Genomic DNA, 12,353 nt, shown 5'->3' with positions numbered 1-12,353 from the left:
TATTTACTGCTGCTCTTTAATGATTTGTTATCTATTACTTTCATTAGGTATTTTCTTAAAACTGCATTGTTGGTTAAGGGCTTGTAAGTAAACATTTCACTGTACACCTGTTGTATTCGGCACATTTGACAAATACAATTTGATTTGATTGGATCAGTTTGGTATTTGGTATTTTATTAGGATCCCCATTAGCTGTTGCAAAAGCAGCAGCTACTCTTCCTGGGGTCCACACAAAACATGAAACATAATACAGAATGACATAATACAGAACATGAATAGACAAGAACAGCTCAAGGACAAAACTGCATATAGTTTTTAAAAAGGCACATGTAGCCTACATATCAATGCATACACACAAACTATCTAGGTCAATTAGGGGAGAGGCGTTGTTCCGCGAGGTGTTGCTTTCTCTGTTTTAGTTAAATAATGACCATGTTTATCTCTCAGTGTCCACAAGAATGATGCAAGTGAAGTTTAGTCTAGTGCTGTAGGTTGGTTATCTTTGAATGCAGGTAATCATTCTTAAAGTCATTGCTTAATGTATTGAGTTTATATATAGTGTACCTATTCCGGGGTTAAGATTTGTCAAATATTTCAGCGTTAGTCTATTGGGATATTGCAGTGATCTTATTTTGTTAAACTCATACCAAATATGGTTTGAATATGATTTGTGGTATTGGAATTGTTGTTTTAACTGTTTTGCTATTGACTCCTTGTGCATCCCTTTGAGCGTGTTCATCAAGTAGTTCATCAAGTAGTTCATCAAGTAGTTCATCAAGTAGTTCATCAAGTAGTTACTTGTGTTGTGGTGTGAATTTGGGAAGGTTTAGGAATTGTATTGATTGTAATGTGCAAACTGAAATACAACTACAGTTAAGTCCTTACACCATTAGTTAAGGCAATTCATTAGAATATATATACAAAATCTGAAGTCAATCTGATTTATGGTTCATGAGAAGATTTTATAAAGTATTTTAAGCATTAGCATATATGGTACAATATGTACAGTTGAAGTCGGAAGTTTACATACACTTAGGTTGGAGTCATTAAAACTCGTTTTTCAACCACTCCACAAATTGGTTAGGACATCTACTTTGTGCATGACACAAGTAATTTTTCCAACAATTGTTTACAGACAGATTATTTCACTTGTAATTCACTGTATCACAATTCCAGTGTGTCAGAAGTTTACATACACTAAGTTGCATGTGCTTTTAAACAGCTTGGAAAAATCCAGAAAATTATGTCATGGCTTTAGAAGCTTCTGATAGGCTAATTGACATCATTTGAGTCAATTGGAAGTGTACCTGTGGATGTATTTCAAGGCCTACCTTCAGACTCAGTGCCACTTTGCTTGACATCATGGGAAAATCAAAAGAAATCAGCCAAGACCTCAGATAAAAAACAGTTTCATCTTTGGGAGCAATTTCCAAACGCCTGAAGGTACCACGTTCATCTGTACAAACAATAGTAAGCAAGTATAAACACCATGGGGACCACACAGTCGTCATCCCGCTCAGGAAGGAGACACGTTCTGTCTCCATGAGATGAACGTACTTTGGTGCGAAAAGTGCAAAAGAATCTCGGAATAATAGCAAAGGACCTTGTGAAGATGCTAGAGGAAACAGGTACAAAAGTATCTATATCCACAGTAAAAATGAGTCCTATATCGACATAACCTGAAAGGCCGCTCAGCAAGGAAGAAGCCACTGCTCCAAAACTGCCATAAAAAAAGCCAGACTATGGTTTGCAACTGCACATGGGGACAAAGATCGTACTTTTTGGCTAAATGTCCTCTGGTCTGTTGAAACAAAAATAGAACTGTTTGGCCATAATGAATATCGTTATGTTTGGAGGAAAAAGGGGGAGGCTTGCAAGACGAAGAACATCATCCCAACTGTGAAGCATGGGGGTGGCAGCATCATGTTGTGGGGGTGCTTTGCTGCGGGAGGGACTGGTTCGCTTCATAAAATAGATGGCTTCATGCGAAAGGAAAAAGATGTGGATATATTTAAGCAACATCTCCAGACATTAGTCAGGAAGTTAAAGCTTGGTTACAAATTGGTCTTCCAAATGGACAATGATCCCAAGCATACTTCCAAAGTTGTGGCAAAATGGCTTAAGGACAACAAAGTCAAGGTATTGGAGTGGCCATCACAAGCCCTGACCTCAATCCTATAGAACATTTGTTGGCAGAACTGAAAAAGCGTGTGCGAGCAAGGAGGCCTACAAACATGACTCCGTTACACCAGCTCTGTCAGGAGGAATGGGCCAAACTTATTGTGGGAAGCTTGTGGAAGGCTACCTGAAATGTTTGAGTTAAACAATTTAAAGGTAATGCTACCAAATACTAATTGAGTGAATGTAAACTTCTGACCCACTGGGAATGTGATGAAAGAAATAATAATGTCACTCTCTACTATTTTTCTGACATTTCACATTCTTAAAATAAAGTGGTGATCCTAACTGACCTATGTTTTACTATAATTAAATGTCTGGAATTCTGGAAAAACTGAGTTTAAATGTATTTGGCTAAGGTGTATGTAAACTTCCGACTTCAGCTGTACATCTTGTTAATGTCTTTGATGACCCTTAAAGATTTCATGTTGATAGGTCATTGTGTAGTGGATTTAAATGGACACTTAAAATCTGATTTCCTGATTTATCAATAACTCAGCCATCTCTTAACCAATCCCTTATCTAAAATTAAGTTGAGATATACCATGGGCCTACATGCCAAATTTGGTGTTAATTGTACTTATGGGTCATGAGAATATGTTTTTTTCCCCCAAAGATTTTCCCAACATGGAGGAAAATCTATCCTGACGGACCTTATGGGCCCTTGAGGCGAATTTGTTCAGCGTGAGGAAAGATACCAACATTCCACGTTTCTAAGTATCTAAGTCAAATGGGGCGATGGATATGAGGTTTTAAGTGAGACTGCTTATAACGGTGGCATTCTTTTTGACCAACGTAGTCATGGCCTTTAGTTTTTGTGTGCCAAATTTGAAAAAGAGTTACCAATCTATGCTTACGTTTTTTGGCCATGTCAACAATAACACAGTTCAGAGAATAACAATAGGCTTCACAGGTAAAACATTTCTAATTTAACAGGTGCTCTTCTCCAGGGATCTAGTGCAGGGCGGCAGGTAGCCTAGGGGTTAGCGCATTGGGCCAGTAACCAAAAGGTTGGTGGATTAAATCCCTGAGCTGACAAGGTGCAGTTAACCCACTGTTTCTAGGCTGTCATTGTCAATAAGAATTTGTACTCATTGCCTAGTTAAATAAAGGTTACATTTTTTTTATATATATATATATATATATATCCAGACCAGCTAGGGCTAAGTACCTTGCTCAAGGGCACATTGACATACTTTTCACCTAGTTGGCTCAGGGATTTGAACCAGCAACCTTTTGGTTACTGGCCCAATACCCTTAAGTGCTAGCCTTCCTGCTGCCAAGAACCCCTAAAAAAAAGTTTATTTGCCCACACTTTTAAGCTAATACAACAGCTGGAAAACCCATACACCCGCATAAAAGCGCACATATTCTAAAATTCTAAATATCTATGTCTAGAATTTAGAGCAGGCTCGTGCCTAGTGCCTTTCTGTGGAGCATCCTGAACGTACTACTGATATCCAGTAGATGGCAGCCTGATCAAACTCCAGTACCTTTGCAGAATTGTAATAGCACTATGGAGATTTTTGTGCCTCAAATATTGCATGAGGTCGTCTTGAGCATGTATATTAATGCCTTGCATATCTTGACTCTGCCAATTTATAGTTAATACATTTTGATGGTGGTATTTTCATCAACTGATGTCCCTGTTTTGAAATGTAGCCTATTATTGTTATCCAATAAAAAAAAATTGGAGAAAAAGTAGACTAACCTGGGTTATTGCGGATCTGATTGAATCCTAGTCTTCTTATTATGTCCCCCTTGTTGTTCAAGGTAGGCTAAAGTGTGGTCCGCTTTTTCTTGGGTAGGACTAGTCTAATTGAATACTGTTTACAGCTGTTGCTGTTCATTGCTGTAAATCAGAAAATGGGACACATTTGAAACACAACTTTGTCCTTTATGTCCATAGTATTACAATTGTCGCATTATTCAACATATCTCCTGTTGGTCTGAAGGGGTTAAATTCAGGACAACACCGATCCTTGTTACAGTTTTGAGAATTTATCCACTACATACAGATAAATCAAGCAGTGAAACCACCATTTCATGTACCGTTTGCCTCTCAAATGAGGGTTTTACTAAAGCAAAACTGAAAGGATGATTCTTTGTAAAGTAACATTCCCTGCTAAAAGATTGTATCTAATTAAGGTATTTTAAGTCTTGTGTTGAGTTCAGCTGCTTCAGGCTAGAATAAAAGGCATTTTTCAACACTGTATCGCCTTGGAAATGATCATTATCTCGGTACATGGCTCACCCATGAAAGTGTCTGCTTTCAGTCAGACGGCAGCGTTTGATATTCCCACTAGTAATGGCTGTGTCCATATTTGCTGTGGGATGTTTCTCTTATAATGAGCCGCCTCTGCTTCCATAACTGCAGCAATTAGACAAATTTAGGTGAAATACATTTGATCTGTATTTCTGCACCCATGAACACTTCCATACATTTGCTATAATGATACTGTATCTTAATTTAATGACTTGAATTCATATGTGAGTGTAGTAGAATAGCAATCCTGAGTTATTTTTATAGGCTATTTCCAATCAACATTGGTATATGGACGATACTGAGGAAGTTTTGAGGTGAGAGAAATTCTGTCTTGTCTTAGTCTCAGGATGACTCTGGTCTCAGGACCTCTGTGTCTGTCACCTGGCAACAATCTTGTTGCTTGGATACAACATGCTGTGATTTATTTTCATGAGATCAAATAGGCTGGAGTTGAAAGACTTGTAGGCTAGAACAGGAGGCGGTGTTGTATTGCATACGATGTGAATGTATTGAGGTGATCATACAGTCCTTTGTCCTTTGTGATGCATGGTCCATCCTGTGATTAGAACCTCCAGCATCACTTGGGTTAGAAGTAGAGGGAGGGGAGTGGTGGGGTTTGAGGTAGGTGAGGTTTGAGGTAAGGTTAGGTTAGGGTTAACTTCTTTGGCATACTGGTTATTGTTCAGAATTTCGGATGACTGATGTTCCCAAAGTAAACTGCCTGTTACTCAGGCCCAGAAGCTAGGATATGCATATAATTGGTAGTATTGGATGGAAAACACTCTGAAGTTTCTAAAACTGGTAAAATAATGTCTGTGAGTATATCAGACCTGATATAGCAGGCGAAAATCCAAGGAAATCAATCCATTTTTTTTTTTTTTAGGTCACAGGCCATTTCAATGCTAGCTTATGGGATATACAAATAGATAGGACCCAGATTGCAGTTCCCATGGCTTACACTAGATGCCAACAGTCTTTAGAAAGGGTTACAGGCTTGGTTTTTGAAAAATTAGCAAGTAGTTGTAGTTTTTCCAAGGTGTCTCTCATTAGAAAAGTAGTCTTGTTGGTGCACGCTATTCGTTATTTATCTTCCCTATTGAACATACTATTCTCCGTCTTAAATATTATTGTTTATTTAGATATTAGAGTACCTGAGGATTAATTAGAAACATCGTTTGACTTGTTTGGACAAACTTTACTGGTAATTTTTTGGATTTGTTTGTATGCATGTTGAACGAGTGGATTACTGAGATCATTGGCGCCAACTAAACTGATTTTTTGGATATAAATAAGGACTTTATCGATCAAAACTACCATTCATTGTGTAGCTGGGACCCTTGGGATTGCAAACAGAGGAAGTTCTTCAAAGGTAAGTGATTTATTTAATTGCTATTTGTGATTTTGTGACGCCTGTGCTGGTTGAAAAAGTATTTTGATGTGGGGCCCTGTCCTCAGATAATTGCATGGTATGCTTTCGCTGTAAAGCCTTTTTGAAATCTGACAACACGGTTGGATTAACAAGAAGTTAAGCTTTTAAATGGTGTATGACACTTGTATTTTCATGAATGTTTAATATTACAATGTTTGTATTTTGAATTTTGTGCTATGCAATTTCGCCGGATGTTGTCCCGCTAGCGGTTAATGCGCCCATACAGGTTTTAAGGTTGTGGTTGTGGTTGAGGCTAGGGTTAGGGTTGAGCCGGAGTGTGGACATGAATGTACAGTAGGGTTAGAATTGTGGTTGTGGGGTTAGGGTTGAGCCGGAGTGTGGACATGAAGCTAGGGTTAGGATTGTGGTTGAGGTTAAGGGTTGGGCCAGTGTGTGGAGATGAAGCTAGGGTTAGGGTCAGGGTAACAGAGAGCATAGCCACGGGAAGTAGTGGTGCTGAGGATGCTGCAATTTCAATAGAAAATTGCAGCACCCCAAAACATCTTCCCATGGCCATGACAGAGTCTGTAGTCTGTAATACAGCGAATTTAGCAAACAAGGCATTTGTGTTGAGTGCATAGATGCTGTCATCTTTATGCATGTCTGCCATTGACCAATATGGACCATGTAAAATGTTATGGTATTGCTTTGCTTAATAAATAACATATTTGTAATATATATAAATATTTTAAATTCTAAAAGTCAAAGGGGAGTTTTTGGAAAATCTGGGAATTTTGGGAAAGTTACTGGAATTTTGCAACCCTGATAAACCCTATGCTTAAGTATGGGAATGTCTAGGGTCCTGATAAACCTTATGCTTAAGTATGGGCAGTCTAGGGTCCTGATAAACCCTATGCTTAAGTATGGGCAGTCTAGGGTCCTGATAAACCCTGTGCTTAAGTATTTGCAGTCTACGGTCCTGATAAATGCTGTGCTTAGGTATGGGCAGTCTAGGGTCCTGATAAACCCTATGCTTAAGTATGGGCAGTCTAGGGTCCTGATAAACCCTATGCTTAAGTATGGGCAGTCTAGGGTCCTGATAAACCCTGTGCTTAAGTATTTGCAGTCTACGGTCCTGATAAATGCTGTGCTTAGGTATGGGCAGTCTAGGGTCCTGATAAACCCTGTGCTTAAGTATGGGCAGTCTAGGGTCCTGATAAACCCTGTGCTTAGGTATGGGCAGTCTAGGGTCCTGATAAACCCTGTGCTTAGGTATGGCAGTCTAGGGTCCTGATAAACCCTGTGCTTAAGTATGGCAGTCTAGGGTCCTGATAAACCCTGTGCTTAAGTATGGCAGTCTAGGGTCCTGATAAACCCTGTGCTTAGGTATGGCAGTCTAGGGTCCTGATAAAATAATTACGGGGAAGATGGCCAACAGGAGTAAGTCAGGGAAGATGGCCAACAGGAATAAGTCAGGGAAGATGGCCAACAGGAATAAGTCAGGGAAGATGGCCAACAGGAATAAGTCAGGGAAGATGGCCAACAGGAATAAGTCAGGGAAGATGGCCAACAGGAATAAGTCAGGGAAGATGGCCAACAGGAGTGAGAACACTTAATCACATCACATGAACCATGTTTAAACGATTCCTTGCTAGTTTTTAGAAAGATAAATCCCAGTCTGGCCCCATTTTCTTTAAATAGCCTGCTATTTTAAGGTTGGCTTCGCTTGCATGGGGTTTCCTGGATTTTCTTATCAGTCCTACCCAGATATACATTAGTTTTTGCCCATGGGTCTCTCAATACTGACATCACAGGTTTCCGAGGCTCTGAAGCATATTGGCATCTTTCATGAGGTCCTATCCCAAATTATAGGGGACATATATTCCCATTTGGCCATATTGTAATCAGGCTGAAAGCAGTGTGTCCTTAGGCCTACACTACATTTGAATGAGGATTGTGGAAACAAGTGGAAAAATACTAAGCCAACATAGAGACACAGTAATTGAAGGAACAATTACATTTACAGCTATTTATAATTAGTGCATTCATCTTAAAACAGCTAGGTGAGACAACAGTGCATCACAGTTATAGCATATCCATTTTCCCTGAACGAAGTATTTACGTCGGGGGCGCCGTAAAAGTTATTTAACATAGAGGCAGTGTTTCAGACATTTTAGAAAAATGGCAGAGACTCCGCTGGGGGTAGCTTGTTTCACCATTGGGTGGGAGGGCCAAGAGACAGGAGGTGGTGGAACAAAGTGCTCTGGTTGGGATGTAGGGTTTGAGCATAGCCTGAAGGCAAGGAGGTGCAGTTCCCCTTGTTGCTCCGTAGGCAAGCACCAGGGTCTTGGAGATGATGTGAGCTTCGACAGGAAGCTAGTGGACTGTGCGGAGGAGCGGGGTGACATGGGAGAACTTAGGAAGGTTGAACACCGGACGGGCAGCAGCATTCTGGATAATTTGATAGCACAAGTGGGGAGCCCAGCCTACAGAGAGTTGCAGTAGTCTAGACAGAAGATACAGTTGAAGTCAGAAGTTTACATACACCTAAACCAAATAGATTTAAACTAAGTTTTTCACAATTCCTGACATTTAATCCTAGGAAGAATTCCATGTCTTACGGTCAGTTAGGATCACCACTTTATTTTAAGAATGTGAAATGCCAATAATAGTAGAGAGAATAATTATTTCAGCTTTTATTTCTTTCATCACATTCCCAGTGGGTCAGAAGTTTACAAACACTCAGTTAGTATTTGGTAGCATTGTCTTTAAATGGTTTATCTTGGGTCAAATGTTTCTGGTAGCCTTCCACAAGCTTCCAACAATAAGCTGGGTGAATTTTGGCCCATTCCTCCTGACAGAACTGGTGTAACTGAGTCAGGTTTGTAGGCCTCCTTGCTCGCACACGCTTTTTCAGTTCTGCCCACAAATTTTTTATAGGGTTGAGGTCGGGGCTTTGTGATGACCACTCCAATACCTTGACTTTGTTGTCCTTAAGCCATTTTGCCACAACTTTGGAAGTATGCTTGGGGTCATTGTCCATTTGGAAGACCCATTTGTGACCAAGCTTTAACTTCCTGACTGATGTCTTGAGATGTTAGTTCACTATATCCTCATAATTTTCCTTTCTCATGATGCACCAGTCCCTCCCACAGCAAAGCACCCCCACAACATGATGCTGCCACCCCCATGGTTCACAGTTGGGATGATGTTCTTCGGCTTGCAAGCCTCCCCCTTTTTCCTCCAAAGATAACAATGGTAATTTGGCCAAACAGTTCTATTTTTGTTTCATCAGACATTTCTCCACCGATTTCTCTACCGATCTTTGTCCGCATGTGCAAACTGTAGTCTGGCTTTTTAATGGCAGTTTTGGAGCAGTGGCTTCTTCCTTGCTGAGTGGCCTTTCAGGTTATGTCGATATAGGACTAATTTTTACTGTGGATACAGAACGTGTCTCCTTCCTGAGCGGAATGACAGCTGCGTGGTCCCATGGTGTTTATACTTGCTTACACTGTTTGTACAGATGACTGTGGTACCTTCAGGCGTTTGGAAATTGCTCCCAAGGATGAACCAGACTTGTGGAGGTCTACAATTTGTTGTAGGTCATGTCTGATTTCTTTTGATTTTCCCATGATATCAAGCAAAGTGGCACTGAGTTTGAAAGTAGGCATTGAAATACATCCACAGGTACACCTTAATGACGCCAACGTAAGTGTATGTATACTTCTGACTTCAAATGTAAGTGCCTTGATGAGGACCTTCGCCGCTCCTTGTATGAGGTAGGGTTGTACTCTACGGATGTTGTAGACCATGAACCTGCAGGAGCGAGTCACTGCTTTGATATTTTGCAGAAAACAACAGGGAGTTGTCCAGGGTCACCCCAGGTTCATTGCCCTCTGGGAGGAGGACACTGTGGAGTTGCCAACTTTGATGGGGAGGTTTTGACTTTACCATGCTCAATCATTCGTTTGTGGTGCGATGCACCAATGCACCAAGTCTGGAACCAACAGGACCCTGAATAGCTTCTACGCTACTTACGGTCAGATACCAAGAAGTTGCCATACCAGGTGGTGATGCAGCCAGTCAAGATGCTCTCAATGATGCAACTGTATAATCTGTGGCAGATTAGGTCGGTAGTCCAGTCGTGATGGATAAGCAGGGCTTCGTGTAGTAAAAGGGGTCCCGGCCAATTGGCAAAATATGTATAGTGGCAAAAGAAATTGGCCGAAAGGACCTATTCAGCTAACAGTCCGATATGCTCTAGACAGCTAGCGGGCCGTGGCTAGCAGGCTAGCAGGCTAGCAGATGGGCATTCAGGGGAAGTTGCGACATAGGAGCCAGTAGAATAACCCCCTTGGGCAGATTACGTTGGTTGTCTGGTCGTGAAGGAGCTCCGTACCAGCAGCAAAAGGGGTCCCGGCTAATTGGCAAAATAGGTATTGTAGCCCCGGAGTAGCTGATAGACCTCTTCAGCTAGCCAGGAGATATGCCTAGCATGGTCTAGCTCCAGGCTAATTGGTGCTTACTTTCGGGACAGAGACATTAGCCAGGAGTAGCCACTAGGATAGCAGCTAGCTAGCTGGGATGATCCAGGTGAAAAGATTCAGAGCTTGCGATAGGAATCCGGGGATATGGAGAGAAAATAGGTCCGGTATGCTCTGGTTTGAATCGCGTTGTGCATACTGGCGAGAGTTTTCCGAGCTAAAGGTTAGCTGATGACCGCTAGCAGTGGTTAGCTGACTACTAGCTAGTAGCTAGTTAGCTGGCTGCTTCTGTTGGGGGGTTCTGGTTCAGAAGTAAAGAAACATACTTTAGAAAAAGCAGATCCACACCACATTGGGTGAGGCGGGTTGCAGGAGAGTATTTTGAAGTTGAGGTTTAGAAAAATATTTTTAACAGATATATATATATATACATGGGACTCTACAAGACGAGGACAAAGACGTCTGACTGCTACGCCATCTTGGAATCCTTTCAAATTCAAAGTTGAATTAAACAAAGTATTGGTAACACTATTTGGATAGTCCCAAGTAAATTACATTTCAACTATCTACTAACCATAAACCTAACCCTTATCCTAAGCCTTATTCTAATCATAACCCTAACTGTAACCTGAACAAACATTTGCTTATCAACAGTTTGTTGATAGTATGACCATCTGTAGATCATCTATATGGGACTATCCAAATAAAGTGTGACCGAAGTATTTCCATATGTCAAATATATTTTATTCTATGTGCTGTTGCCATGTTGTTGCCAAGTCTACATAGCTACAGATGGGTTTTTGTTCTGTTGTTATTGTTTCTATGATGTCATTGCTGTACATTCCACACCAGAATAAGAGTAGAACATCACACATGCATGTATGCGTCTGTTTTTTACTCTTAACAGACAAGCACAGCCAGAGAAAATGACATCAGAATTTTAGACACAGTCCTACTGTTTCAAGATCTTAGTTACGCTTTTACTTTTGAACTGTGTTACTTTGTGCACCTTTAATCTTTAGACCTCTGTGCATCTTTCAGGGTTGGAGGGCTGATATCAGTCAATGGTTTATTGTGTCTCTTCCCTGTTCTACCAGAGCGCATGCTATGCTCTTTGTCAGCCTACATCCCTGTAATTGAGGGTGCCATGACAGTTCACTGTGCCCATTACTAATAGTGGGAAAATGAACACAGCTTCTCTAGCACCGTTTTTGAGGTAATATTCTGGAGAGGAGCCAAGGAAGAATAACATGGGGAGGACTGTAAAATTATGCCATTTTATAAGATTACTGACTATTGAATGAGGGCAAGGGCCATCTAAGAAAACAGATCTCATCAGGAATATGGTGGTAACACTTTACTGTATGTCCGACTGCATTCATAAAACCTTTATAACAGCTACACTAATGTTCAAAAGTTTGGGGTCACTTAGAAATGTCCTTATTTTTGAAAGAAAAGCACATTTTTTGTCCATTGAAATTTGAGGCCAGCATCCCGGAGTCGCCTCTTCACTGTTGACATTGAGACTGGTGTTTTAAGGGTACTATTTAATGAAGCTGCCAGTTTAGGACTTGTGAGGTGTCTGTTTCTCAAACTAGACACTCTAATGTACTTGTCTTCTTGCTCAGTTGTGCACCGGGGCCTCCCACTCCTCTGTCTATTCTGGTTAGAGCCAGTTTGTGCTGTTCTGTGAGGGAGTAGTACACAGCGTTGTATGAGATCTTAAGTTTTTTTGCAATTTCTCGCATGGAATAGCCTTCATTTCTCAGAACAAGAAAAGACTGACGAGTGTCAGGAGAAAGTGTTTTGTTTCTAGCCATTTTGAGCCTGTAATCGAACCCACAAATGCTGATGCTCCAGATACTCAACTAGTCTAAAGAAGGCCAGCTTCTTTAATCAGAACAACAGTTTTCAGCTAGGCTAACATAGTTTCAAAAGGGTTTTCTAATGATCAATTAGCCTTTTAAAATGATAAACTTGGATTAGCTAACACAACGTGCCATTGGAACACAGGAGTGATGGTTGCTGATAACAGGCCGCTGTAAGCCTGTGTAGA

This window comes from Oncorhynchus mykiss, chromosome 21, assembly GCF_057628025.1.
Source record: "Oncorhynchus mykiss isolate SJ-2025 chromosome 21, ASM5762802v1, whole genome shotgun sequence".
Classification (NCBI taxonomy): Eukaryota; Metazoa; Chordata; class Actinopteri; order Salmoniformes; family Salmonidae; genus Oncorhynchus; species Oncorhynchus mykiss.
Note: the sequence above shows the minus strand (reverse complement) of the source record.